The sequence below is a fragment of the Momordica charantia genome (genome assembly GCF_013281855.1).
Source record: "Momordica charantia cultivar OHB3-1 chromosome 1 unlocalized genomic scaffold, Mcharantia_2.0 BLBB01000001.1, whole genome shotgun sequence".
Lineage (NCBI taxonomy): Eukaryota > Viridiplantae > Streptophyta > Magnoliopsida > Cucurbitales > Cucurbitaceae > Momordica > Momordica charantia.
In genome coordinates this window covers 7,906,514-7,932,906 of record NW_028275157.1, presented here as the reverse complement: position 1 = coordinate 7,932,906, position 26,393 = coordinate 7,906,514, and the positions used below count along the sequence as shown (strand labels likewise).

The 26,393-nt window shown below is 36.0% G+C and overlaps 2 long non-coding RNA genes across 4 annotated transcripts; one reads left to right on the top strand and one right to left on the bottom strand.

Moving 5' to 3' along the window:
* Positions 1 to 3,610: 3,610 nt before the first annotated feature.
* Positions 3,611 to 4,567, bottom strand: LOC111017853 (uncharacterized). Its single transcript, XR_002602344.2, has 3 exons — positions 4,514 to 4,567; positions 4,008 to 4,121; positions 3,611 to 3,632 (listed from the first exon to the last, which is right to left on the bottom strand). It is a non-coding gene; the product is annotated as an uncharacterized LOC111017853 (long non-coding RNA).
* A 14,889-nt stretch (positions 4,568 to 19,456) lies between these two features.
* Positions 19,457 to 25,645, top strand: LOC111017841 (uncharacterized). Of its 3 annotated transcripts, XR_015791307.1 has the most exons (8): positions 19,457 to 19,763; positions 20,628 to 20,711; positions 20,828 to 20,925; positions 21,708 to 21,775; positions 23,909 to 23,993; positions 24,243 to 24,329; positions 24,431 to 24,529; positions 25,421 to 25,645. It is a non-coding gene; the product is annotated as an uncharacterized LOC111017841 (long non-coding RNA). The 3 variants fall into 3 exon arrangements; XR_002602342.2 differs by lacking the exon at positions 23,909 to 23,993; XR_002602343.2 differs by lacking the exons at positions 23,909 to 23,993; positions 24,243 to 24,329 and having other exon boundaries at positions 19,458 to 19,763.
* The last annotated feature ends 748 nt before the right edge of the window (positions 25,646 to 26,393 follow it).

Genomic DNA, 26,393 nt, shown 5'->3' with positions numbered 1-26,393 from the left:
AATGTATTTTTATTGTTAGCTCCTTCCAATCCATCTCATTATGCTTGCGAGATGTAGATGGTCTGTCGACACCTCTCACTAAATTTTTATCAGGATGAATTTTGATGAAGTTAGAGGCGGGCCAGCTTGTTTTATCTGAGATAGGTTCAAATAGGGGTGAATAACAAGACATATAGGTCTCCAGATTATAATGCTTGTCTATATACAACAAATAATCTGTGCCGACACTTGCACAAGCTACAATGACATGGGAATAAGGAATCTCATAGCATTGTCGTTGATTACATTGGCATGATCGTCTGTGGATTAATTATAGTGGTAACATCAAATGTTCCACTATTCATATCAAACCTACGCACAGTGTGCAATGACACGTGCTTCCCAAGGAGTAAATATTTCAATGGCATACCTAACAATTTATTCAAATTTATTAAATGATCCTATCATTTTCATTCACATGAAATGTATTAATAAAAATTTACCTTGTGAAGCGTTCCCCATTTACAATGGTAGCTTGTATCTCAACTCTTTGCTTATCAAAATAATATACGGTTCGATAGAATGTTACCTGGACCAATGCAGTTATAGGTAACTTTCGAGCATTTTTTAGTACACCATTAATACGTTTAGTAATATTTGTGGTACACCACTCATATCGATGTCCGAATCACATGCCCGCATCCATTGTTTTGGATCTAATGAATTGAAGAATCTCATGCATTCTTCATTTGCTATTTAGAGCTGATCCATACATTCTTCGAACTTTGCAAGTTGAAACTGCGATCCCGCACGATATACCAAACTTTTCAATGTGTTATCCTTATATCGCTCATTAAAATTACTTGCAAGATGTCGCAAACAAAATCTGTGATGTGCATTTGTCCATCCATTTGCAGGATTCCTTATGGCAGATATAATGCCCTTGTGTCTATCAGAAATCAAGCATATGTCATTCCTATTCCCTACCACCTTATGCTTAGGTTATATAGAAATCATCCATATGTATCAACACTTTCTTCTTGTACAATGGCTTATGCAACAGGGTAACTGTGACTATTAACATCAACAGATATTGCTATTAACAATTTTCTCTTATACTTTTCATATAAATGTGTTCCATCGATTTAAAGCAAGGGTTTGCAACGCTTGAAACCTTCTATGACAGGTTCAAATGTTCAGAAAACGCGTTGAAATACATCTTCACCAATGCCTTCTGCTCCCATCAACAACTAGTCAACTATAGTACCAAGATTAGTTATCTGTAGTACATTCATCAACTCAGGTAACATCTGGTACGATTCTTCCCAATAACCAAATACATTTATAATGACTTCCCATACTCTTGAATACCCCATAGAATAGTCATATTTTTTCTTTAATATTTCTTGCATTGTTGCAACCTTGATGGATGGGTTAGATTTCACAATGCTATGGACCTTTGCTGCAATAAGATTAGAGTCCAACTGTTTATGATCTTGACGCAATCTTGCATCGACAAAAGTGGGGGCCAATATATTGCGTGATGAAACCTCCTATGCTTTTTTTAGGTAGCTCACACGTAGCCGCTACATGCAACCATTGTCGTATCTTTAGCATTTAACCGCCCAAGTTTTGGTGCTGGACTCAACAACTTCAATATTGATGACAAAGAACAAAATAGCTTTTAACAGCATTTTTTACATCAGACTTTATTTTAAAAATGATTCCTACATACAACTTGTCAAGCCACGAGTTTCTTCCACCAAATCCATCTCAAACATAAAACTCATATCATCCATATCTAAATCAATGAACATTTCAGGAACTTAATATTTACGATGCACGTCACCTGACTGTTCTAGAAAATCTTCATCCTCATCAGTTAAGAGGTTGGTCATCAAGATCATTGTGAGGCAACTTCGTCGTTTGTCCTACATATTCTACTTCTTCATCATTTGTGGCGATAGATTGATCATCAAGATTATCGCTGACAACTCTGACATTTATTCTTCACTATCTACTTCTCCATTGCAATCTGCAATTTGAGGAGAATTATCTACTTCTCTAATTGGAGAGGAATTAACAATGTAAGGTTGAGTAATAAAAATGTCTAGAGTATTTGGTAAGGATGGAACAATGGTTATCATAAACCTAAACTCATGCTCGCCTTGTAGTAGAATAGGAACGTACAAAGTTGATTCTGTCATATCAATACTCCCATATCTGGATATGACCTCTAATCTCTGATCTCTATCTATAGATAATGCTTGATGTGAATAGTTTTTAAATGTGTCGAATTGGATCTCACAAACAACATTTATTTGAAGACATGGGGGCATATTGTACTCGATACAAATCGATTCATTGACAATATGTCCGTTCATGTAACACCTAATCTCACACCCATGTCTCCCATGATGGTTATGCAACTAAATCTTATATTTGAAATTAAAAAAATTATATTAGAAAATAATAATAAACTATATATTTAGTTTTAATGTTAGTATTTAGGGTTTTAATTATTTGTATTAGGGTTTAGAGTTTTAGGATTTATGGTTTAGTGATTTGCATTAGAGTTTAGGGTTTTAGAATTTAGGGTTTGATTTATATTATTGGGATTTAGGGTTTAGGATTTTAATGTTGAGATTTAGGGTTTTAGAGATTTAGGAGTTTAGAGGTTTAAGACTTTAGGATTTAAGGACTTGTATTAGGGTTTAGGGATTTAGCGTTTTAGGATTTAGGTTTTAGTATTTTTAGGGTTTTAGGATTTAGGATTTAATTTGTATTAGGATTTTAGCGGTTCGTTTTAGGGTTTAGAGTTTAGGATTTGATTTGTACTAAGGTTTTAGGGTTTGGGTTTAGGGTTATAATTTTAGGAGAAGTTATGAAATTTGAGTTTAGATTTTATTATAAAAAATTTTAATTATTAAATTAATAAAAATGCAAAATATATATGTTAATATAAAAGAATAAAAGAATTTTTTTTAAAGTAGTCATTATTAATTGAATATTTAAAGGGAAAAAAAAGTAGTGATGTCCATTGCCGGCGATGGATGCGTCTCTCTAAGATGAGATGTGAAGGTGTTTAATACGAACATCGAAATTATGATGTTAAATAAAAATTAGGATGAGATGTGAGAGGAAGTAAAAAAAAAAATGAGATGTGACGAGGAGAGGTCATCCAATCCGATGGAGGGCCGAAAAGGAGCATTCGCTGAGTCTCTTTGAAAGAGACAACACCCTATTTCTCTAAATAATTTGAAAATAGCCCTTTTTAGTTTTCTCTTTCTTTTTCTAAAAGCATAAATAGTAAACATTTTTTACTAAGGTTCCCATACATGCAAACATTCAAAAGAAAACCAAACAAAGATAGTTAGAATAAATAGGACTCCAGTAAGCATCGGAGTAGATCTTTACTAAACAAAGCCAAAGAAAGTCATGCATTAAAACACACTACTTTGCATCTACAGACACTTATTAAAAACCTTCTTAAAAAAAAGAGTCGACGGAATATTCTAGTATCCCGGTGCCCATAGCTGTCAGCCTGCACGTGCTTACTGCTCCGCCCGCCGCGCTTGCTGCCTCCCCTCCAAATCTTCGATACACTCTCTGGCATTGCGAATGCACGCTTCGGATCCAGTGTTCTAACACTCCTAAAAAAAAGTTAGCATTCTATAGCGCTCTTGAATTTGATTTTGCTTCGTAATATGACGTGATTTTAAAATTTTTTAAATTCATTTTTACTATATTAATTTATTAAGTCTAACTAGTTTTTTGATATCAAAGTTCTATTGTTTTGATGACAAGATGATGATAGTATTTTATACGCATTAATTTTTTAGAAAAAAAACTAATTTTAATATGTAAGATACAGATACTATCACATGAAAGGCATATGTCAAAAGACTAACTACAAGTGGATGTACTTTCAAATTTTTAATATACGAGCTATTAAGTTTCTAATAATTTTGGTAGCAAAGAGAATGCATAAAATTCACCCACCAAGAAACTCAATCCATGGTACTCACCGAGACTGAAGCAATAATCCAAAAAATTAACTTTTTTTCGAGTTCAATATTTCTTTGTAAGAGAGCATCCACCCAGCATAGTTTGTTTGAAGCTTAATCTCTTTTCCATTTTAACTGCAAATTATGGAGACATTTGGTGATTAAAGAATAAAAAACATACGATAAACAGATACATTCCCCAAAACAAGGAAAAATAAATCAATAATATTATCGTAAAACTAAAAAAAGAAAGCATCAAAGATCATATACAAGATAATAAAGCAAAGAAAGAATCATATTATAAAAAATACTTTCAACAATTAAAAGAAAGCCTGAAGATGAACATAAACAGAGGAAGTAGCAGAGGAAAAATAATGAATGGCTGATTAGAGGGAAGTAATAAACAAAGGTTATAAATAATTTAACTAAAATACAACAAAATGAAATAATAAACTAATTAAACCCACAAATATCCAAAACAAATAATGCAGATAATAATAATGAATGGAATTAGAGAAAGAAATTACCTAAAGGCTGAAGAGACGAAGCAGCCGAAGAAGAAATGGAAGGGAGAGAGTTTAGGGAGTGGTTTTTGTTTTATAGGGGGGGGGGGGGATGCCTTTAGGGTTTTTTGTTTAATTACCTTAATACCCTCCATTTTCTCTTCTATCCACAATACTGCCCCTCCACAGCCTCCTACGTGCCTATCACGTTGCCATCCTTTGACATTCAGAAAAATTATCTTCATTTTTACCCAAATTTTAAAAAATCATTAAATTTTTAAATTTGATGGACAATGTTATTTTTAAATAGTTTTTTTTTAATATGTTTATAACCCATTCAATTTTCTATTTTTTATTTTAGAAAAATCATTTTGAAAATTTCAGAAACGAGAAAAGTAGTTTTCAAAAACAGATTTCTATTTTTCAAAATTTCACTTTTTTCTCACTTTTTAATATTTTTCTTAGTTTTGTCCATCTAAAATTTCGACTTTTATTACTTTTCTTTCTTTTTCTTAATCTATTTTCTTCTCTGAAAATAATTTTTTTTCTCGTTCAATTTTCTTTTACTATAACTTTTATTTATGATTTTTTTAAATAATGTTTTTATTTAAACTTATTTTTAAAATAATACTGGCATTAAATAAAATTAAAGAAAAAATGTTTATTTTGAAACTTATTTCAAAAATAATGCTTTTGAAATTAGTCCCCTACTTGTCGTCTCTTGAAGGGACGACTATGTCATTTTTAGTAGTTGATCGTTTCTTCGAGAGACGACCATATGGACTGGCGCTTTTCCTTCTAAAATTTTATCTTTTATAACTTTTCTTTCTTTTTCTTAATCTATTTTCTTCTCTGAAAATTATTTTCTTTTCTAGTACAATTTTCTTTCACTATAGTTTTTATTTATGATTTTTTTTAAATAATGTTTTTATTTAAACTTATTTTTAAAATAATGCTGCATTAAATAAAATTAAAGAAAAAATGCTTATTTTGAAATTTATTCCAAAAATAATGTTTTTGAAACTAGTCCCCCACTTAGTTGTCTTTTAAAGGGACGACCATGTCCTTTTTAGTAGTTGATCGTCTCTTCAAGAGACGACTATAAGGACGTGGCGCGCGCCACGTCTGATTTTTTAAAAAAATCAAGACATGGTCGTCTCTTGCTGACACGCACTTCATCGTTGTTTCTTCAACGGACGACGAAACGACTTCGATTTTTAAGGGGAAAATACTATTATACATTATATATTAAAAAGTTATAATTATAATAACTAAAAAGTTGATTAATACAAAAGAAAAAAAAAACTTGCTTTTTTGTAGGCATGAACCGTTCAGGAGAAAGAAGAAAATTACTGCATGATCAACTACACCACTAATTGATATCCTGAACAAAAATGCACTTTTAATATATAATATATAATAATATTTTCCCTCTTAAAAAACGAAGTCGTTTCGTTCGTCCGTTGAAGAAGAAACAACAGTGAAGTGCGTGCCAACACATGATCGTCTCCAGAGACAACCATGTCTTGATTTTTTTAAAAAATCAGACGTGACGCCAATAAAGCGCCACGTCTTTATGATCGTCTCTTATAAAGACGACTAACTACTAAAAATGACATGGTCGTCGGACTAATTTCAAAAGCATTATTTTTGGAATAAGTTTCCAAATAAGCATTTTTTATTTAATTTTATTTAATGCAACATTATTTTAAAAATAAGTTTAAATAAAAACATTATTTAAAAAAAATCTCTTTTATTTATCTCTGTATTTATTTATTTTCTCTAGAAATTATATTTTGGGTCTTTTTTTTATCTCTAAATTTGTTTTCACTCTATTTTTTTCTTTTTTCTAATTTTTTTTCTTTAACATATATTTTCCCCGACTTTACTTTTTTTCTCTAAACTTTTTCTCTTTTAAAATCAAATAACTACTAGTTTTTTAAAAATAAAATTAAATAATTACTATTAGAAAAGTAGTAATTAGGTGTTTTTTTTCCTTTCAAATATCTGTACTAAAAAAATGGTACATACTATAGTTACTAAATTAATATAATTTATTTTAATTTCAAAATAAAATTTATCTTTTTCTTCTAAAATAATTTTTTAAATAATATGTTTTTTAATAATTATTATTTTACTTTATTTTTTTACAATGGTGGATCGTGGATTCTACTTTAAGGGCAGTGTGTATCAATTTTCACAATAAAGAGTCGGGTTAAGACATAATCCAGGATTCAAACTATGGATGCGAGAGTGCGGCACCGGACGCAAGCCAATGGAGTGCACACCCTTTTCCTACAAACATACAGATTAAAATCTGGGGCCACACGCCCTAGTCTGAATAATTATTTTAGAAAAGAATATAAATTTCAATAAATAACATTTACTTAAATTTGTTTAAAAGAGGAAAAAAATGCAATATAATTTATTTTATTTACTCTAATTGTAAAATAAAATCTATCTTTCAACAAACAAATTGGAGTATGGGAGTTTGAATCTCCAACCTGAAACAAAGAGAATCGCTAGGAAAAATAAATTCTATATTTTCTTCTGAAATAACTTTTTAAAATATTATTTTTATATAATAATTATTTTATTTTTTGACAATTAATTAGTAGTTATCTTAGTTCATTGATTATCCTGGTTTTTTATTCAATTTTCTGTAATGGGGTTGTGTAATTTTGTGTTTTATTGCTGTTAAAATTGTTGGTTCTGTGGTTTAGGAAGATGAAACGAGCTGTGATTTTCTGATCTCAGACTAATTTTTATCTGCACTAATGATGTTTTTTTGGGATCGAACTGACTTTGAAATTTTGATTTAATTTGTTTCTTGATGTTGTGATTTGAACTTGTTTGGTCTCTCTTCGAAGCTTGAGTTTGTAAATAAAAAACAAGGATCAGTTCAGTTCAGTTCACTTCATAGGACGTTTTTTTGTGCGTCGGAAATAAAAACGTCGGGCAAAGTCCTTTTTCTTGTAGTGTTTGTACAAAGCTTGGAATTAATTATTCAAATGTTTAAGATTCAAGCTCGCATCACTCTCATAGCCAACCGTAGCTCAGCTCAATAGGTTAAAAGCATGTATTCCCCCTTACCGCCCCACATATTGTTGTAGTAAAAAAACTTCTCACTACTCTTAATGAATTGGTATAATTAAGTCTTGGTGGATAATTATCTTATTTTTTATTTCTTATTTTTTTAAATTAAACTTACCAACACAACTTCCACTTTTGTGTTTATTTACTTTGTTAAAACATTTTCGAAAACTATAAGGAAAATAATTTTGTTTTTAAGTTTAGGAAGAATTTATATATATATATTTTAAAAGTGATAAACATATCAAAGAAATTGTGAAGAATTAAAAATATATTTTTCAGAACAGAAAACTAAAAAGGAAATCGTTATCAAACCGGGGCATAAATATTGTTTAATACAATGATGTAAGTTTATATGGTATCAGCTTTATTTCTTCAAACAGTCTGGCTGTGATAGGGGCTTGTTATTAGTATACTGAAATGGGGTGGCTTGAAAGTTTGTTTTTGACACTTGGAATAATAGTTTTTCAACACAAACAATAGCTACTGCTACTGTTGCAATTGGAGTGGCAAGTGCCTGTGGTGGGAGCTTACAGAGGCAAGGTTCGTTAACTTTACTGCGAATCATTAGTCAGTGTTGGAGGCCATTTCTGGTTTCTTTGTGTCGACATCTAGGGAGGCTTTGCTTATTGAAATAATTCAAGGTCCCCCTGTGGATTGACACAAGTCTAGGTAGTTCGGCATACCATGCTTGACCTGACCTTATTTCACCTATCGGCCAACATATCTTAGATAAGATATGAGCCGACCTTTGAAGAACACCCATAGGTGCGAAGACAACGAAGATGTTCTCTAACAACACGTCACGTTCCTCGAAATGTAGGAGAACTGTTAGACCACTGTCAGAAATCCTGTCGGAGTTCATCTCTATGAATAGAAATCTCCACCTCCCATACAAGATACATAAAACTATTTTCACATTGGGTAACAGATCGGACTGAGACTAAGTTGCTCGATGGAGTGCTTGTCTTGCATGTACCTCGAACGTCAGTATCACTCTTTCGAATTTTACAGATTCCGACCTTGATCATTTTCAAGATCATACAGTCAAAAAGTTAGGACAGTTGATGAAGTATGGAAAAACTTGAGTGAAGAGGCATACTAGTATTAAAGATGGCTGCGTAGACCAACAAAAATTGCCTCGGCAACAACCAACGTCAAGGGAGGTGACTTTGAGAGGCCATTTAACTGTGGACTTTATGGTGGATTATCAAGACATGACAATAATGCTAATTTCTGATAGACGTTTCAAGGTTGTTCTAGTATTTTTCGTGGGAGGGTTTGGGTTGATTTTATTTATTTATTTTTTGCTCTGTCTGCTTTTCGGAAAAGTTGTAGCTATATTTACCAATAATTTGACTTGTTTTTTCATATACGCAAAACCTCTAATTGATTAATACTCAAGTTTGACTTTTTGACTTTTCTTTCGAGATTTTTTTTGGACAAAATACACTCTTGGTGTCTAGGCTTGAAGTTGATGTGCATTTGATCCCTAAAAAAGACTTCATGATTCTACGTTTAACACCATAACAGTGCATTTTACTATAGAAAAAGGGTCAAATTTATGATAATCTTCGCCAACAATGCAAGAGAATCATTTTCTCAAAAAAAAAAAAAACAAAAAAGAATCATAATTGTAAGTCCCCACATCCCGGCCACCAAATTTAGCCCTTAAGCATCTATTTGGCATGACCGTTTAATTTTCCATCCGTATAAAGTAACGTACTCGAGGTCAAAGGTTTTCTTTTCTTTTTTTTTTATATATTTTTTTTATTCAAATTTGGCTTAAATGCGGAATCTACTATGATTATGAGATAAATACAATGAGTCTCACAAAATACTTTACAAAAACTCTCTCTAGATGTCTCAACAATAGTCACCTAGTTCTAAGCACTACAACAATATATACTTGGGAATACATAATGAAAAACTTCACTGGCTCCATGAGAACGGGCTGTCAATAAAGGTCTACGGACCAACGTTCTCATCCTAACTTGGTGAAGTAACTATTGGGCCTTGTGATTTCTTTCTTGGCCAACTTGCAAGCCATTTTTAATTTTAGCGTTTGGCTCCACTAATTTTTCAATTAAGTTTAATTTTAAAAAATAAAAAATAAAAAACAAAGGGTTATCCATCTAATTATACCGATTCATTAGAGTGATGAGATTGAATAGTTAACATTCAGATCATCAATTCCAACCTTTATATACTAAAAAAAAGAAGCAGTAATTATCAAGATATCATAACTATCTGAACTGATCCTTTTTCTTTATCTACAAACCCAAGATTCAAAAAGGGACAAAACAAGTTCAAATCAAAACCTTGAGAAACAAGTTAAATCAACCTCAAAGTCAGTTCAGATCAAATCCCAAAAAACAGCATTACTGAAGATAAAAATTAATCTAAAACCAGAAATCACAGCTCTCGTCTCATCTTCCAAAACCACATACCCAATTAAGGCTTTGAAATTCCGAACATCAGCAATCCTAAACCAGCACTTTAACAGCAATAATAACACACAAAATTACACAACCCCAATACAGAAAGATGAAAAAAAAAAAATAATAAATCAATGAACTAGGTTGATGCCAAAATCTGCCAAGTGACATGGATTGAGCTTTTGCGAGGTGTCGGCGAGCAAACTGGAAGTGAGAGACCTACAAAAAGCAAGTAGAGCACTCCGACGCTCAAGTTAATTCTGAGTACGAACTGGTAGATCAGCTTCAGACAGATTTTTCATACATGATTTAATGGAATGCGGGTATATTTACGAGAGATGGAGGGGTAGTTGTCCATCTTGTCAAACTATGAAACCATTCCTAGGCTGGTGACCTACTTCTTACTGTTGGTGTTAGCCACACCTTATCACGTCAAAACCTACTCCTAATGAGCTCGAAGGCATCCCCTTTCGTAGGGGAGTCAAGTCACCGTACCGACCTGTAAGCTCGGCATACACTGTGGACCGTTGAGCTTGGTCCACGTGGCTCGTGGCCTAGCCTCCCAACAAACTAAATTAAAAAAAGGAAACAAAATATTGCAAGAAATTGAAGGACTGAGAGTGAAATAAAATATGACACCTTTTCGTCCCTCGGGAAGATTTTGTTGGATACTTTTGGAAAAATTGGCAGTTAAATGAGTTGAGAGACATTTATATACGGAGGATTTCTGAACTTACTTTTCTGGGTTTAAAAATTTTTTTGTTTTGGTTAGAAATACAATATTAAAAAATTCAGGAGAGCTTGTAGTACGCGACAACCCAAGCGTATTGAGCTACTTGAGCCTCAAGCCACTTGAATCCAATCGTAGAGATGGTTCAACCTGAAAGGCTAAGGATTAGAGGGATTACCTTTGCAATCGTTACATTGAGCAGACAGATTACTCACTATGCTCGAGGCTGGAAACACTCCACGAGTTTGATGACCAATCAAACAAGCATGTTCCGAGGGGTCAAATACGAAAGCCTAAGTTCAACCACACAAACGGTTTCGAAATTTGAAAGGGGTTGCACAATGCAAGGGTGAGAAACACTCTTAATTTTCTATTCAATAGACAATTCCAAGATTGTTTACAATGAGGGGAAAACAAGCATATTTATAGGCCAAGGCCCATGACCTTTAAAGGAAAATAACAAATTTAAAAAGAAAAATAAAATGATAAATTCCTAAAAAGTAAAGAATTTGCCTAAAGTTGAAATTAAAATTGATAAATCAAAAGAATAAATCAAAAACAAATCCCACAAAATAAACCAAGGAAATAAGAACAGAATATTTTCCTTAAGTGTGATGGAGTGGGTGGCAAGGCAAGTTTGGGGCATCCATGGGGTGGCAACATCAAGTGGTGGAGGTACACATGGGAATGTGGTGCGCGCGCAAGGAAGCGCCAGAAAGCTGGCACTGGAAAGGCACGCGTGGGCGTAGGCGGAGTTGGCATGGTGTAGCGGCAGGGGGCGGCTGGGCGTGGGCAGGTGAGGTGCGCAGGCGAGTTGACACGGCAGGCGGGTGTGCGGGTGGAATCGCATAGATGCGTGCATGGAGCAGGTGGGCGCGTGCTGGATTGCTGGTGGCCGTGTAGGGGTGCACGGCAGGCTTGGGCGTGCAGGCGTGAGCGGCAGGCGGGGCACGCATGGGCAAACGGCGCGCGCAAAGGTTAGTGCACGGGTGTGGCGCTGTGAGGTTATCGTTGCAAGTGGGTAGCCTCGCGGGTGGTGGGCGCGCGCGCTGGGGCGTTGGCCGCTGGCATCAGGCGGACACGCATGCTGGCGAGGCCGCTGGCCTCTTGTGAGGTTAGCACAGCAGGACCTCGCGGACGCTGGCAGGACAAGGGTGCGCGTGAGTACTGTCGGCAGGTGGGGCGCGAGCATAGGCGTGCACGGGCTGGACGTTGGGTGAAGGTCTGGCAACTGAGGTTAACGGTGTTGGAGGTAATGAAAGAAAGTTGGAGACAACTTAGAATGGGGAGAAACTTCTTCTATTGAGTGCTTTAGCACTTTGCTCTACAGGAGCTTGATTGCTTGAGTTGCTTACAAAAGATGGAGAACACCTCTATTTGTAGGTGCTAGGAAGGACTCTAGAAAGATCCATATTTAACGAACTAGGTAATAGATATCTAGGAATTTACATAATCTTTCTGTTAGACCTCCTATTAGAAATACATATGTACGAAGGGGCAAAGGGGAAACTTTCCCCTCCTCTGACAATTAGGATGTTTGACTTTAAGCCTTTTGTATTTGTGTGGGCTGGTCTTACAAAGGGGACATATATGTTTGTGGCTGCCTGGGCTAGAGGGCATGCGTTTTGTTTTGTACTAAGGTAAGACAGGACGAATGTGGAGAGTGCAGCCCTCTCGAAAGGCTATTTGTTCTTATTCTTATTCTAATCGTTCTATCTTGAATACCACTAAGTGAGGAAGTTACCTCACAAATTGGTATCAGAGCATGTTCGATCTGGGCAAGTATCACGATGGTGCACATGAAACAACTGGAAGAGAGGTGTGAGTCGACAGAGAAGGAAGTAAGTGGAATTAAAGAAGGTTTCCAACTTATTAGCTCGTAGTTGGAGGAACAATGCAAGAGGAGCGAAGCACATATGGAAGAACAACGCTGTAGGAACGAAGAGACACAAAAGATGTTTTGGAAGGATTCATGATAGAGGTGACACAGGGGAAGAGCCCATGAGCAATTACTGTTCACGATGAGAATTCAACCATGAAGTGAAAAAAGCGCGAGAATGATCATGAACGACAAGAGGAGTCTTCTTCAGTGAAAGAAGAGGAACCAAGGCTCGACCGTAGCAAATTTAAAAAGGTGGAGATGCCTATCTTCACAGGAGACGGAGCTGGAAGTTAGGAGCTGAAAGTAGTGGACGACAACGAGGTGGTCAATGTGGAGCAAGAATCTACTGGGATGGAACAGAAGGAATGACCACCCACGCGGTGGAAGAACTGACGGAGATAACACTGAACACGATGGTAGGTTTCTCAACTCTAGGGACCATGAAGCTGAAGGGGATTAATGAGAGGGAAGTTGTGATTCTGATTGAATGTGGGGCTACTCATAACTTTATATCACATAAGCTTGTAGAAGGATTCAATCTTTCCCTAACTGAAACGTCGAACTATAGGGTGATTATGCGAATCGGGGCAGCAGTAAGAGGCAAGGGGATGTGTAAGGGAGTTGTTCTCTATCTCCCGAAACTAACCGTTAAGGAAAATTTCCTTCCTCTGGAGCTTGGCAACCTAAATGTTGTTTTGGGAATGCAGTAGTTAAGCACCTTAGCTATACCACATTGAATTTGGGAGGATATCTCCATGGATTTCATCGAGGGATTACCCAAGTCTCTAAGGCAAGATTCATTTTTCATGGTGGTGGATCAGTTGAGCAAATACGCTCATTTCATACCTCTGAGACACCCATTCACTGCAAAGGCAGTTGCAGCAGCCTTTATACGCGTGATTTTGCAACTCCACAGCTTATCTTGTACCATCGTCTCTGATCATGATAAGATCTTCATATGCCATTTATGGATAGAGCTCTTCCATCTTCAAGGGACCAACCGACGGCCAATCCGAGATTGTGAACAAATGATTGGAAACATATCTTCGTTGTTTTTGCAGTAAAAGTCTGAAACAATGGGGAAATTGGATCGCTTAGGCTGAATTCTGGTACAATACTACGTACTATAGCTCTATTGGGCTCCATTCCAAGTTGTGTATGGTCGTTCCCCACCCCCGTTGGTTCTCTATGGCACGCAAAAGACAACCAACATATCTCTTGACCAATAACTAGAAGAACGGGATCATGCGTTGGACAAACTCAAAGCACACCTAACTTTGGGCCAAGAGCAAATGTGTAAGTACGCGGATCCACACGACAGGGAGGTGCAGTTCGAGGTAGGTGATAGGGTGTTTTTAAAATTACCCCCTACAGGCAACAGTCAGTGGCTAAATATCGGAATGAAAAGCTCCGACCGCGGTTCTTCAGACCCTTCACCATTACCGAACATATTGGCAAAGTAGCCTATAATCTGGAGCTTTCAGAAGAAACGTCCATCCACCTGGTATTCCACGTGTCACAATTGAGGAAGGCAATAGAACCCGACATAGAGGTTTGCTCAACCGTTCCCCATTGACGATGAATTCGAACTGGTTCTTAGAGCCATAGGATCTCTTTGCCTTTCGCAACAAACGATGACACGAGCAAGTTGGAGGCTTTAGTTCACTGGAAGCACATGGACGAAGGGATGTAACATGGGAAAACCTTGACGCTTTCAAGCTCCAAGTTCCAGATTTCCACCTTGAGGACAAAGTGTCTCGGACCCCAAGGGGTGATGTTAAACCTCCTATTAGGAACACATATGTACGAAGGGGCAAAGGGGGAACTTCCCCTTCCCCTGACAATTAGGATGTTTGACTTTTAGCCTTTTGTCTTTTTGTGTGCTGTTCTTGGGAAAGGGGAATATATGTTTGTGGCTGCCTAGACTAGAGGGCATGCTTTTTGTTTTGTACTAAGGTAAGACAAAACGAGTGTGGAGAGTGCAGCCCTATCAAAAAACTATTTGTTCTTGTTCTTATTCTAGTAGTTCTATCTTGAATACCACTAAGTGCGGAAGTTACCTCACACTTTCATATTACAACAAGTCACTTGGAAGAAATCAAATGATTTATTGGAAATACAACTTACATTAAGACTATCTATAAAATTACAAATTAACTTTAAATACCCCTCTTACTTTGTAATTTTCGAAAGCTTCTTGAACTTCTCAGATTTCTCTGACGTAACGGCTTTGTTGAACATATCTGCTAGTTGATCATTGGTGTTTGTTTGGTAGAGGAAATTGTTGCGCCACGTGGAGGACAGTGATTCGCTTAAGGCTAGATTGCTCAAATTGGCAGCTCCACCTCGAACCGCCTAAGGTGAGAGAATTAATCACTTTAGGTTTGATCTGCAAGACGACAAAGATAATCGCCGGTCATGAAGTCTGTCGGACCCCACGCCTATAAATAGCGGGCTTCCTTCCTATCCCAGGTATCAAACTTCTTATTAAATCCGAGCTGCTTACTAACTTGAGCGTCGGAGATTTTGCCCTCTTGTGTAGGTTAGTCAAAAGAGATTCGAGTGCTTCAGCTTCCGAGTTTGACCTTGACTAGATCAAATCTTGTGCAAATTCTTGCATAAACATTTGGCGTCGTCTATGGGAAAGAACGTTCTAGGTCATCCCTATTATAAATTTAGCCGAGATAGTTCAACCAGCTATTTCTGTTAACTCTACAGACCGACGAGGTCTGAATGGCAACAATAACCTCCCACGTGTGGTCGATGTGAAGACTACAGAGGATAAAATTCAAGGAGGCTAGGGGGTTGACCAGCCTCGAAGGTCGACCCGCAACGCCAACACGGTCCTACCTCTTGCTCATCTGCGATAGGGCAAAACCCACCGTGGTCGAGGTGGAACATCGAAGAGGACTTTGCATAAGCCAACGCCGACAACAGATCCTGATGTCCTCGCCACCCTCCAACGCGAGCTCGATGACATACGTACTCAGGTGCGTACGATGGAGGAGACCTATAGTGAGATGGTGCGAGCCAATCGTACTGGGTCTTAATCTAGGGTCCTAGAGGATGAGGAGGACCGACACCGAGAAGGGGAAACCCAAGATCCTCCTCTCCATCTTGACAATGATAATCAGTACCCTAATGACGATGGGGGAGCTGATTACAGCCGCCAGGAGGGCGACCTGAGAAATGTCTTAGTGGATAAAAAGAAGAAGAACTCCGCCTTGATAGGTGAGGACGTCTCTCATTCTCGTTTACAGAAAAATTCAAACTTTAAAGCCCAATCTCACTACAACCTGTTTGTACTCGAGGGGTGATCACAATGGAAGAGTTCGACTTGATGAATAGCAAATTTGATGCCCAGGTCGAGGCTTTCAAGGTAAGATGCGAGAAGAAACAAAATGTGCTTGATGACAGGGAAATGGGTGAGTCGCCGTTCACCTCGAACATTCTCGAGGCACCCATTCCTGCCAAGTTCAAGAAGCCCGCCACGTGCTCGAGATGCAAGCACCAAAGACCCTGAAACAGCTACAATGCTTGAATGGAAGGATCGCAGCCCTTAACAGGTTTGTCTCCAGATCCACCGACAAATGCCTTCCCTTCCTCAAAGTGCTATGGAAAAAAGGGGCATTTGAGTGGACGGCTGAGTGTGAGGAGGCATTTGAATAGGTCAAGTCCTATCTCTGCTCGGCCCCGTTACTGGCAAAACTCTTGCTAGGAGACAAGTTGCAGATATACTTGGCTGTGTCCAACAAGGTGGTTAGTTTGGCCCTAATTAAGCAGGAAGGAGTGCGCCAGAGTCTAGTCTATTACACAAGTAAGGCCATGACCGAGCCGAGATCAGATATCCCCAAATAGAGAAACCGACCCTTACTCTGGTCACGACTGCACGATGGCTCAGGCCCTACTTTCAAGCACATATCGTGACCGTGCTCACAGATTTGCCCTTGAAACAAATCTTTCACAACCAGAAACCTCTGGTTGATTGATGAAGTGGGTGGTGGAGTTAAGTGAGTACGATATCCGGTTCGAACCTCGAACACCATGAAGGGACAAGCAGTTGCGGACTTCATAGCTGAACTCACGCCCCCATTAACTCTGACTGCGGAATCTGATTTACCATGGACCATGCATGTTCATGGGTCCTCTAATGATAAAAGATGTGGTGCAGGAGTACTCCTACTTGCACCCAACGACATGTGCTTTGAGTATGTCCTCCATTTTAACTTCTGTACCTCAAATAACGAGGTCGAGTACGAAGCCCTACTGGCCGAGCTTCACATGGCCAAAGGACTCGGAACCGGCCACATCTGAGTGTACAACGATTCTCAATTAATTATGAATCAGATTAAAGAAGAATACCAGACGAGAGATTATCGAATGGAGAAATACATGAGTAAGGTCAGGTCGCACCTCGCCCAATTCAAGACCTACGAGGTAAACCAGATTCCGGGGTCCGAGAAGTCAAATGTAGATGCCTTGGCTAAATTGGCATTCGCATATGAGACCGATCTCGTCAGGTCGGCACTGGTTGAGATACTTAATAATCTTTCAATCTTAGAACCAGACATGATGGTGATCGACTCCCAACCTTTAACATGGATGAATTTGATTAAGGAGTATCTCATAGACAACATTACACAAGACCCAAAAGAGGCAAAGAAGGTGGCGTGAAAGTCAGCTCGGTACATACTCCGAGATGGAGCTCTATACCAGCGAGGATTTTCCTTTCCACTACTAAAATGCCTCACAGCGGAAGATGGAAACTACGTCCTGAGAGAAGTACATGGAGAGGTTTGTGACAATCATTCGGGGGCCAGGTCGTTGTCAACCAAAGTAATTCGGTAGGGTTGCTATTGGCCCACGTTAGATCGAGACGCAAAGGAGTTTGTAAAGACTTGCAATAATTGTCAGCGCTTTGTAAACATTATCCATCAGCAGCCCGAACTGCTTACCCCGATCACCGCCCTCTCAGCAAGGGACAAACAAAGTTTGTTGTGGTAGTAGTTGACTATTTCACCAAATGGGTCTAGGCCGGGGCGCTCGCCACTATCATTAAAGCCAAAGTCACGAGCTTCATTTGGATAAACATTGTATGTCGCTTTGGAAATAATTAATTAAGTGTTAATTATTTATATGATTAATATGTATATATATATTTAATTAATTGTTTATTAGATTAATAATTAATTAATTAATAGGATTAATTAATTACATTTATATATATATATTAATTAGTAATTAATTTTATTAATATTAATATTAATTAAAAAATAAATAAAATAAAACTCCTCTACAAAATTGCAGAGGAGTTACATTTTACGTGGGGGTTACTTACAGAACTGTTCTGTAATTTTGCTTGGTCACCCCGTACATTTCTTTCACATAAGCAATTCTCTCAAGGGTGATTCACGCTCTCAATTCCATTTTAGCTTCCAAATCGTTGCTCCCACAAGCAAAGATCCTCGCTGGAGACATAGCAAGGAAGATCATTTGGTGCGGTCAATTTGGGGATTTTGAAGGATTGTTCATCAAAGGTAATACTCTTGGTTTTTGTGGTTTTTGTTCCTAAAAATTCAAGAACACGTTCGTCATTTCTGCTGCGGATTAACATCCCATCAATTGGTATAAGAGCGGCGTTTTCACATTATGAGTGTCTTAGGATCTAAATCACTGTTCTTGGTGGGTATTTCTGCATTTTTGTTACGTGGGTTTTGCGTGTTGGATGTTTGCAAATTTTGACATTTAGATAGCGTTTTTCTTATTGATTCGATAATGTAAGGGCCCGTTGTTTTGGGCATAATGTTTCTGTATCGAGTCTGTAAGTCCCTGTTGCTAGAAAGTTGTTCGTGGCGTCGGATTGGGCGTCTTTTTGCAGAAAACAGCGAATAAGACGAAGCAGTTCGCACAGAAACGCCATGGTGCTGCTTTTTCTAGGCAGCAACGTCGCGGCGCTGTATAGCGCTGTGGCTCTGCCTTGGCAGTTCTGGTGCTGCAGCAGCGCCGCAACGCTGCCTTTTGGCACCATGGCGCTGTCCCGGGTGTTTTCCAACGTGGTTCCGTTGTTCCGGTTCGCAATTCAAAGTTTTTCGGGCATTTTCTTCATGTTTTTATTTATTTATTTTTACTTTCTAAATGCATGGACCACTTAAAAATACATAAGCAAATAATTACCAAACCATAAAATATAAAATAATTTAAAATTACCCCATATTTGACATTGATCTGAAAGAGTGGCTAAGCCAAGCTCCAAAGCTTCAATGGAGCTTTTCTAGGAAGCAGTGCAGGCATCCCAAAACCCACCCAGTTCTTCTATAGATAACAACCTACAATCATTACAAATAAACAAGATGCTCACTCAAGCATCATCGACTTCAAGAGCATCCTACCCACTCCATAACTACTCCAAACTCTCTAATAAAACTCACGGAAAGGTAGGCTACTAGGTTTCTATACTACTAGAATTTTGGGTTTTCGTGACGCACAAGAACAGTAAAATACTATTCAAATAAAAACAAAACGTTTCGAAAAGAAAAAAAAATGTTTTTGGGGGGGAAAACGAAGATTTCTGGAATTTTGACCTTTTTGTGACGTTTTTTAAATGTCACGAAAAGTTTGGCAAAACAAGTGTTTTTCTTGACGTTTAAAAACGTCACAAAAGAGTAAAGCGCGTTTTTGGCGGGAAATGACAGAATATTTTGGATTTTTAATTTTAAGGAAATATTATGAAAAATCTATTCCTCTCCATTTTTAGAACATTAGCCTATTTTTTTTGTTTATTTTTAGGTTTGTTTCCTTGGTTAAATAAAAGAAAAGAAAAATAAAAAGAAGGGAAAACAAAATTAAATCAAAACCCTAGCCTCTCCAATATTCATCTTCTTCCTCCTCACTTGGTAGCCGCCTACCTCCTCCTTCTTTTGTCTCCGGCGACTCGCCACCAATCGGCACGGTTAAATCCCATCCCACGCCCAAATTTCTTTTTTCTTTCTTCTTCTTCTTCCTTCACTTCTTCTCCCCCCTCTTTCTTCTTCTTCTTCAGCCACTTCTTCTTTCTTCTTCTTCTCCTATTGTTTCTTCTTCTTCTTTCTTCGTCTATTCTACTGCTTCTCACGCTATTGATGGCACTATCAGGTGAGTAAAAAAGCCCTATTCTTTTCTTTTTTAATCAATCGTTTCGTTCCGTTTTGTTTTTTAGGGTTCTATCATTTGAAAAGTACGAAACACGAAATTTGCGATTCAAAATGCGATTTGAATTGTTTTGCCTTTGTTTCATTCTGAATCGTATACGTTTTTAACAACATTGATTTTGTGTACTCTCCCTCCAATATATCCCATCTAATATCTCTATGTTTTTCTTTGATAAGGTTCTTCATGAGCATTAATTTATCACTACTGATTTTGTTAAATTTTAACCCTAACACTGATGAACTCCACAAGGAGAATATCAAACGAGTTGGAATATACAGCTCCATGATATCCAATGGTATAACATGCTTTTTTTACTTATGCCTACACATTGGTCTTTGTCAATCACTTTTCTGATATATGACTTCAACTACAATGACCTCAATAAGATGAATGGCGTGCTGATATGTGTAGTTGCAAAAAATGGCTAGGGGACTATGAAATTACACTTATGTGGTATAGATTTTAGCCTCCCCAACTTTCTCCACTTCATTTAGACCATCAGACCATTCAGCTTCATCAACAACAAGTTTAGGAAATTCCATCTCCGGTTGCTCTTAATTGTTGTCCAGTATGATAAGGAAATTGCATTGTTTATATTTTTTTTCCTTTTGATAGACATTTCTAGAATAATTGACACCTTTTCAATTGATATAATTCTGTTGAATGAATCAGTTATCGCATTTTTAAGGTGGTGCCCTTCCTTTTAGGTCGATTTTGTCACTGTTTTTGTTTTAGAGCCTTTTTTTTTTACTAAGGAGGTGCTTTTGGTTGACTGATAACTTAGTTGTCGACATGTCTTTATCGCAGTGGCTTGTAATGAGATATAGTATTTTTAACTTGGAAGTTATTCAAACGGCTGTAAAGTTGGCCAAACAAGAGAAAAATTTTGTGGTATGTTCCTTGGCAAACCTCTATGTGCTTTTTGTTTTGAAGAAGAGACTTTTGTATCATTTTAAAAGATGTGTTTAGAGGTAAATAAAGTAGCTCACATCTCTATATTTGGCCAGATGGTTCGGGATCTTAGATTACATCTTCTCCAGCTACTGAAGTCTGGGGATATAGACATTTGCTTTGCCAATGAGAACGAAGCAAAAGAGTTGATAGGGTGATTGCCATTGCTTTGAATCTTATTAATTTCCGAACTTGACTGATTGTAAATCTAATATCTGCGCTGGGGTTGGCGTCTGGGGTTGTTGGTGCTTTGGATCTTTGTGATTGTTGTGATTGGTTTTATGTAGTATTTATATTCGTGTCATGCATATAGTTTAAAATCTAGTTGGATAATTGGCTATCCTGTAACAAAGATAGCCAATTAAGACTTAGTGTTTATATTTTCATAAATGAGTCAAATCTCATTATTTGCTTGGTATTTCAAGGTTGTGCAATATAATCTCAGTTGCTACTGTTAGATTCTGCTCACATTGTGATGCTATTAGATTAGATTTTATATTTTAAGTCTCTAGATTTAGGTTGTGTAGCTTACTTTTAGGATTTTTAGTAATTGAAGAGGTAAACAACGTACTGTTCAATTCTCGAAATTTGAGTTCAATTCTGATATCTTTGTGTTGTCTGTGTTGCAATAATTTAGTGTATTTATTAGGATTTTAGTGCGAAAAGAATCTAATATAGATTTTATCTTATAATTTGTAGAGAATATTTAATTAGTTATTGTGGTAGTTTGTCGAAATTGCATTGTTTTGAAAGATTTGCTGTAGATCAATCACTTATATGGTTAGTCATGAACTTTTTGTCTTGAAGAGGTAAACAATAGCATTTTGTATTTAAGTCTCTAGATTTAGATTACGTAGCTTTAAGCTTTTAGGTTTTTTAGTAATTAAAGCTGTTCTTGAGTTTTGATGAGGACTAAAATTTCTCGTTTCCTCGTAGGTGATCACTTTTTGAAGATGAGGATGAGGTTACTAAATAAAAAAATTAAAGATTTCTTGGATGAAAAGGTTTGAATTTTCAATTTGAGTATTTGAGATAAGTGACTACTTTGTCTTTCTAATCAAAATTGTCGGCTCTTTTATTAAATACACTTTCGGTTCTTAGTTGGGCATGAAATTGGAGTGGTTCTATTTAGTTCTAATTTGTAATGCATTTTTTCGATGTCTTTTTTATAACTGCCACATGTATGTTTTAGTTAATGATGTAAGTCTATTCCCCTCTACGTTTTCTTGATCATGCTTTGATTTTGCCTTTCATATTCTTGTGAGAGACCTCGAAGAATGTGGCAACTACTTAGGATATTGCCATCATATGCTTGACTGACTTCTGTTTGGGATCTACTTTTGAGAATTCGGTTTCTACTGCAGGACCAGGGACAAACTTCAGCTTCTTGTTACGCTATCCCTCTTTTCTTTGTTTTCGGTTTCAATGTTTGAATATGCTTTTGTTGATTTTAGAAATTGGCATTTGGGGTTGTTGGTGCTTTGGATCTTCGTGATTGTTGTGATTGGTTTTATGTAGTATTTATATTTGTGTCATGCATATAGTTTAAAGTCTAGTTGGATAATTGTGTGGCTATCCTGCAACAAAGATAGTCAATTAAGACTTAGTGTTTATATTTGTGCCATGTATATAGTTTAAAATCTAGTTGGAGAATTGTGTGGCTATTCTGCAGCAAAGGTAGCCAATTAAGATTTGGATAAGTAGATTGTTTTTGCTTGTTATTGTTCAACATCTGTGTTGTTCATAAATCAGTTTTATTTGGGTAAAGTCTTTAATATTTGGAGAATCTAAAAAACCGTTTGGTATTGTCTATTTGCTTCTTTGTTTTTGTGAAAGAAAGGTTTTGTGTGAATGATTCGAGGGAAAGAAAAAGATCTTAGGTGTTATTCTTTTTTAACTACGAGTTGAGTGTTATTCTTTTGTAAATAAGACTTAGGAATAATGCTTACACATGAAATCAATTTGCCCATCAAGAAAATATAGTAGCACCCATCAACCACTTTTGAGATAAACAAAGAAACAAATAAGATTGCATTCGAAGCCAGCAAAAAGGACTTTTATAATTTTTATAGTCAGAGGAGTGTTTGCTTTTTTGTTGCTTCCTTAAATCAAGGTAAAAGAATGTGATTTCTGTTTTGTCATTTCAAAGGAAAGTAATGCAGGAGAAAGATTAGTTTGATTAATTAAGGCCCATTCACGAGGGAATTGGGTACTCGATTTGTTTTTTTTTTTGATCAACAAAGTTTTGGCATGAGGAAGAAGACAGTAAATGTTCAATGACTCACAACAAACATTCACCATTTTTGTTTATTCTTTAAGCTAGTTGGCGTGCGTGTAATATTCTTTAAGCTTGATTCTCTTGCCTTATTTTTATGTTGTTTATATTAGTTTTCCTTGAATATGACAATTATTGTATTTAGTCCAAAAAGTCTAGCTGGTTAGATATGGTTAACCTTGGAACAACTAACACTCGTCCCTTTATAACACAAGTAAGTTGACAATTTATATTGTTTTTACTTATGTATTGTGTTTATTTCATTCATAACTGATAATATTGTGCAAGTACTATGTGTAGGAGTATTTACGAGAAATAGTGTAAAATTCTAGTACCCCATGAGTGAACTTATATGTATAATGATCTATCTTTATGTGTTTATGTCAACTTGGTTCTTATGCTACTATTATCTTTCTCTATCTTTGTAGTTAAACACAAAAAGCGCATATCTTAATTGACAGGTTCGAACTGAATGGACAATTTTTGTTGGAATTGCATAGACTTACTTACCGATTTTGTTTATTTGATGTTAAGCTAGTTGGATTACTTTTTGTTTTAGTAGAATTGAAATACTAGAGATGTTGGATATGTTGCTGGATATAGTTTTGTGGACGGATAGGTGGTCCCATTATAATTAGAAATGTTGGATGTTGCTAAATATAGTTTTTGTGGAGGGATGTGTGATCTCATTATATTACAATTATTATGCTACATGTGTCAAAATGTTGGATTTTTGCTAAATGTAGTTTGTGGAGGGACGTTGGATTTTTGCTAAATGTAGTTTGTGGAGGGACGGGTCGTCCCATTTCAATAATATTACATGTATAGAAGTGTTGAATGTGTTATTTGTATCATATTTCAGGTATGATTTTAGGATGTTATAGTAGATGTCATGTTGAAATTTTGACATTTTTTGTTTGAGCTTGCGCAATGTCATTGCTATCGAGGTAATTGAATTAATTATGGTTAAGTTTGTTAACTTAATTTTGTTGTGTAAAAATATAATCCTATTGAGAATATATTTTGTGCACAAGTTGGGAACTAGTAGATTTATATATATTTTCATGGTCATTTTATCTCACGGCCGACGAAAAGAAAATTTTGGTGTGAGTTCTTAACTATATCCCTGTTTATTCATTTGAAAGTATAGTAGTTATAACCATTCGAGTAATCTGAATGTTCATATTTTCTGGTAGGACTACTTTGTCAAACACACTACTTTGAAGTATCTATTTTGTCATACGAGAAATTTTTGGTTGGCTTCGTAGCTCAACACATATGTGGTACTACATTATTTAAAATTTTGTTTGAATGTTATTGTTTATGTCAATTTTTTTGAGAAAGCTCCTTTTCCTAAGTTGCTTATTATTGGTTTATATGACAGGAACGAGAAGTTGTAAGGGTTTGAAATGTTTGTCGAACTGCGTACAGGTGAGCTGAAGCATGTTGTGGCCGTTTCCATCAAAGTTTCATCATAACAAATGTAAGCCAACTTGCTTTTCGTCATCATTCATATTATAACATTTGAATATTAAATCTTTCTGAATCGAACTTGTTATATGCTGTGACTATAGCTAATATAGCACCTTTATCATATTATTGAGTAAGTTCACAAGGAATACTGACTATTGATTATAGACGAGGAATGTACGTTTACAATCCCTCTGCTATACTAGCTAGTTTGTACTATATTGTTTAAGTACATTTTGTGTTATGCTGCTGAAGGATATAGAAGAAGTGTTCGGTTATTTTGTTATTGTAACCTCTTCTGTTATGTTTGGAACTTTGTTTAGTCATTTTGTTGGTTATCCTATCATATTATTGTGTAAGTTCACAAGAATTTTATGAATACTTAATATTGATATTTTCGTTACGGGATGATTGTACGTTTACAAACCTTATGATTGTACTGATATTTTGTGCTATGTAATTTAAGGATGTAGAAAAAGGCATGTCGTTTATTTTAATCGCGCTTCTTTTGTTTGGTTGTTATGTTGGTTGTTTTATCAGATTATCGAGTAAGTTGATAAAAGAAGATTATGAATGTTGATGATTTGTAGTGTTGTAGAAGATTAATGTACGTTTTCAATCATTGTGATACTTCTTTAAATTTTTAAATATTATACGACTAAAGGATGTAGAAGAAGTGTACGTAGGTTCGTTTTTGTTTAATCAATTCTTTGACGTTGGAATAGTATTTGCAAAGAATACTATTGTGATAGGCTCCTAGTGTGTTTATTTAAGAATGTTATTTGCAAATATCACGATCCTTTGCAATTTTTAATAGATAAACACGTTTTTTAGAAAGTGACTTTCTTACCTTATCTATCTTTCGTTATTTATTTATCTAACTTGGGTATTGTTTTTTCATTAGGTCTTTCACAACCCCAAAGATGTCGACAATTAGGAATGCAACTAATTGATGGATGAACTTCGTTGTCAGGGTTGGTGTGTAGGGAACATGTTTAATTTTGTAATTTTGTAATTTGTGTTTGAGAATACTAGTATATTCTAAATTAATATATTAGCTTCCTTGTTAATGTTTAATATAGTTCAACTTTGTTATCTAAATTAATATATTTGCTTGTTCGATCGACAATTTGACTATATGATATTTCTATTACGCGACATCTGCAATCAAATTAAATACATTTTCTGTGACTTTTTTTTATCGTCACAAAATGAAATCATTAGTGACGTTTTTAAACCATGACAAAAATATTTTTAGGACGATTATTGACCATCATGAAATATTCTTTTCTTGACGTTTAAAAAACGTCAAGAAAGGATGTCACGTGACCTTTCCTCCCTGTTCAAAGTCTTTCCGTGACCTTATATTACCGTCACGAAATCATTTTTCATGACGTTTTATGAACGTCGTGGAAGTCCATATCTTTCATGACGGTAATTAATCGTCACGTGTGTTAATTTTTGTGACGTTTCTTAAACGTCTCGTATACCTTTCGTGATGGGCGTATACGTGACGGCGTTAAAAACGTCACGAAAGATTTTTGTGACATTAAATTCTACTAGTGCTACTTTCAATAAGGATTGCAATATCAGGACCTTTCTACGAGCAATTCATTAACTGATTGCTTGCATCCACCCCTAGGCTCCTTGGGAACATTTACAGATCTGAATTCATTAACAAGTGTCTCAATAATTAATTTAATTATTATGGTGAAGAACTCGAGAAATAAAGATTTTAGTTGGGAAGTTGTTTTTCTTATTCTTCTTTTATTTAAACTAAGTTCTTGCAAATGGTTTTTGTAAAATATATTTTTTTAGTACGTAAATAGTAACTTTTAAGTTTTACCTATCATTCACTCACAAATTTTAAAACATTT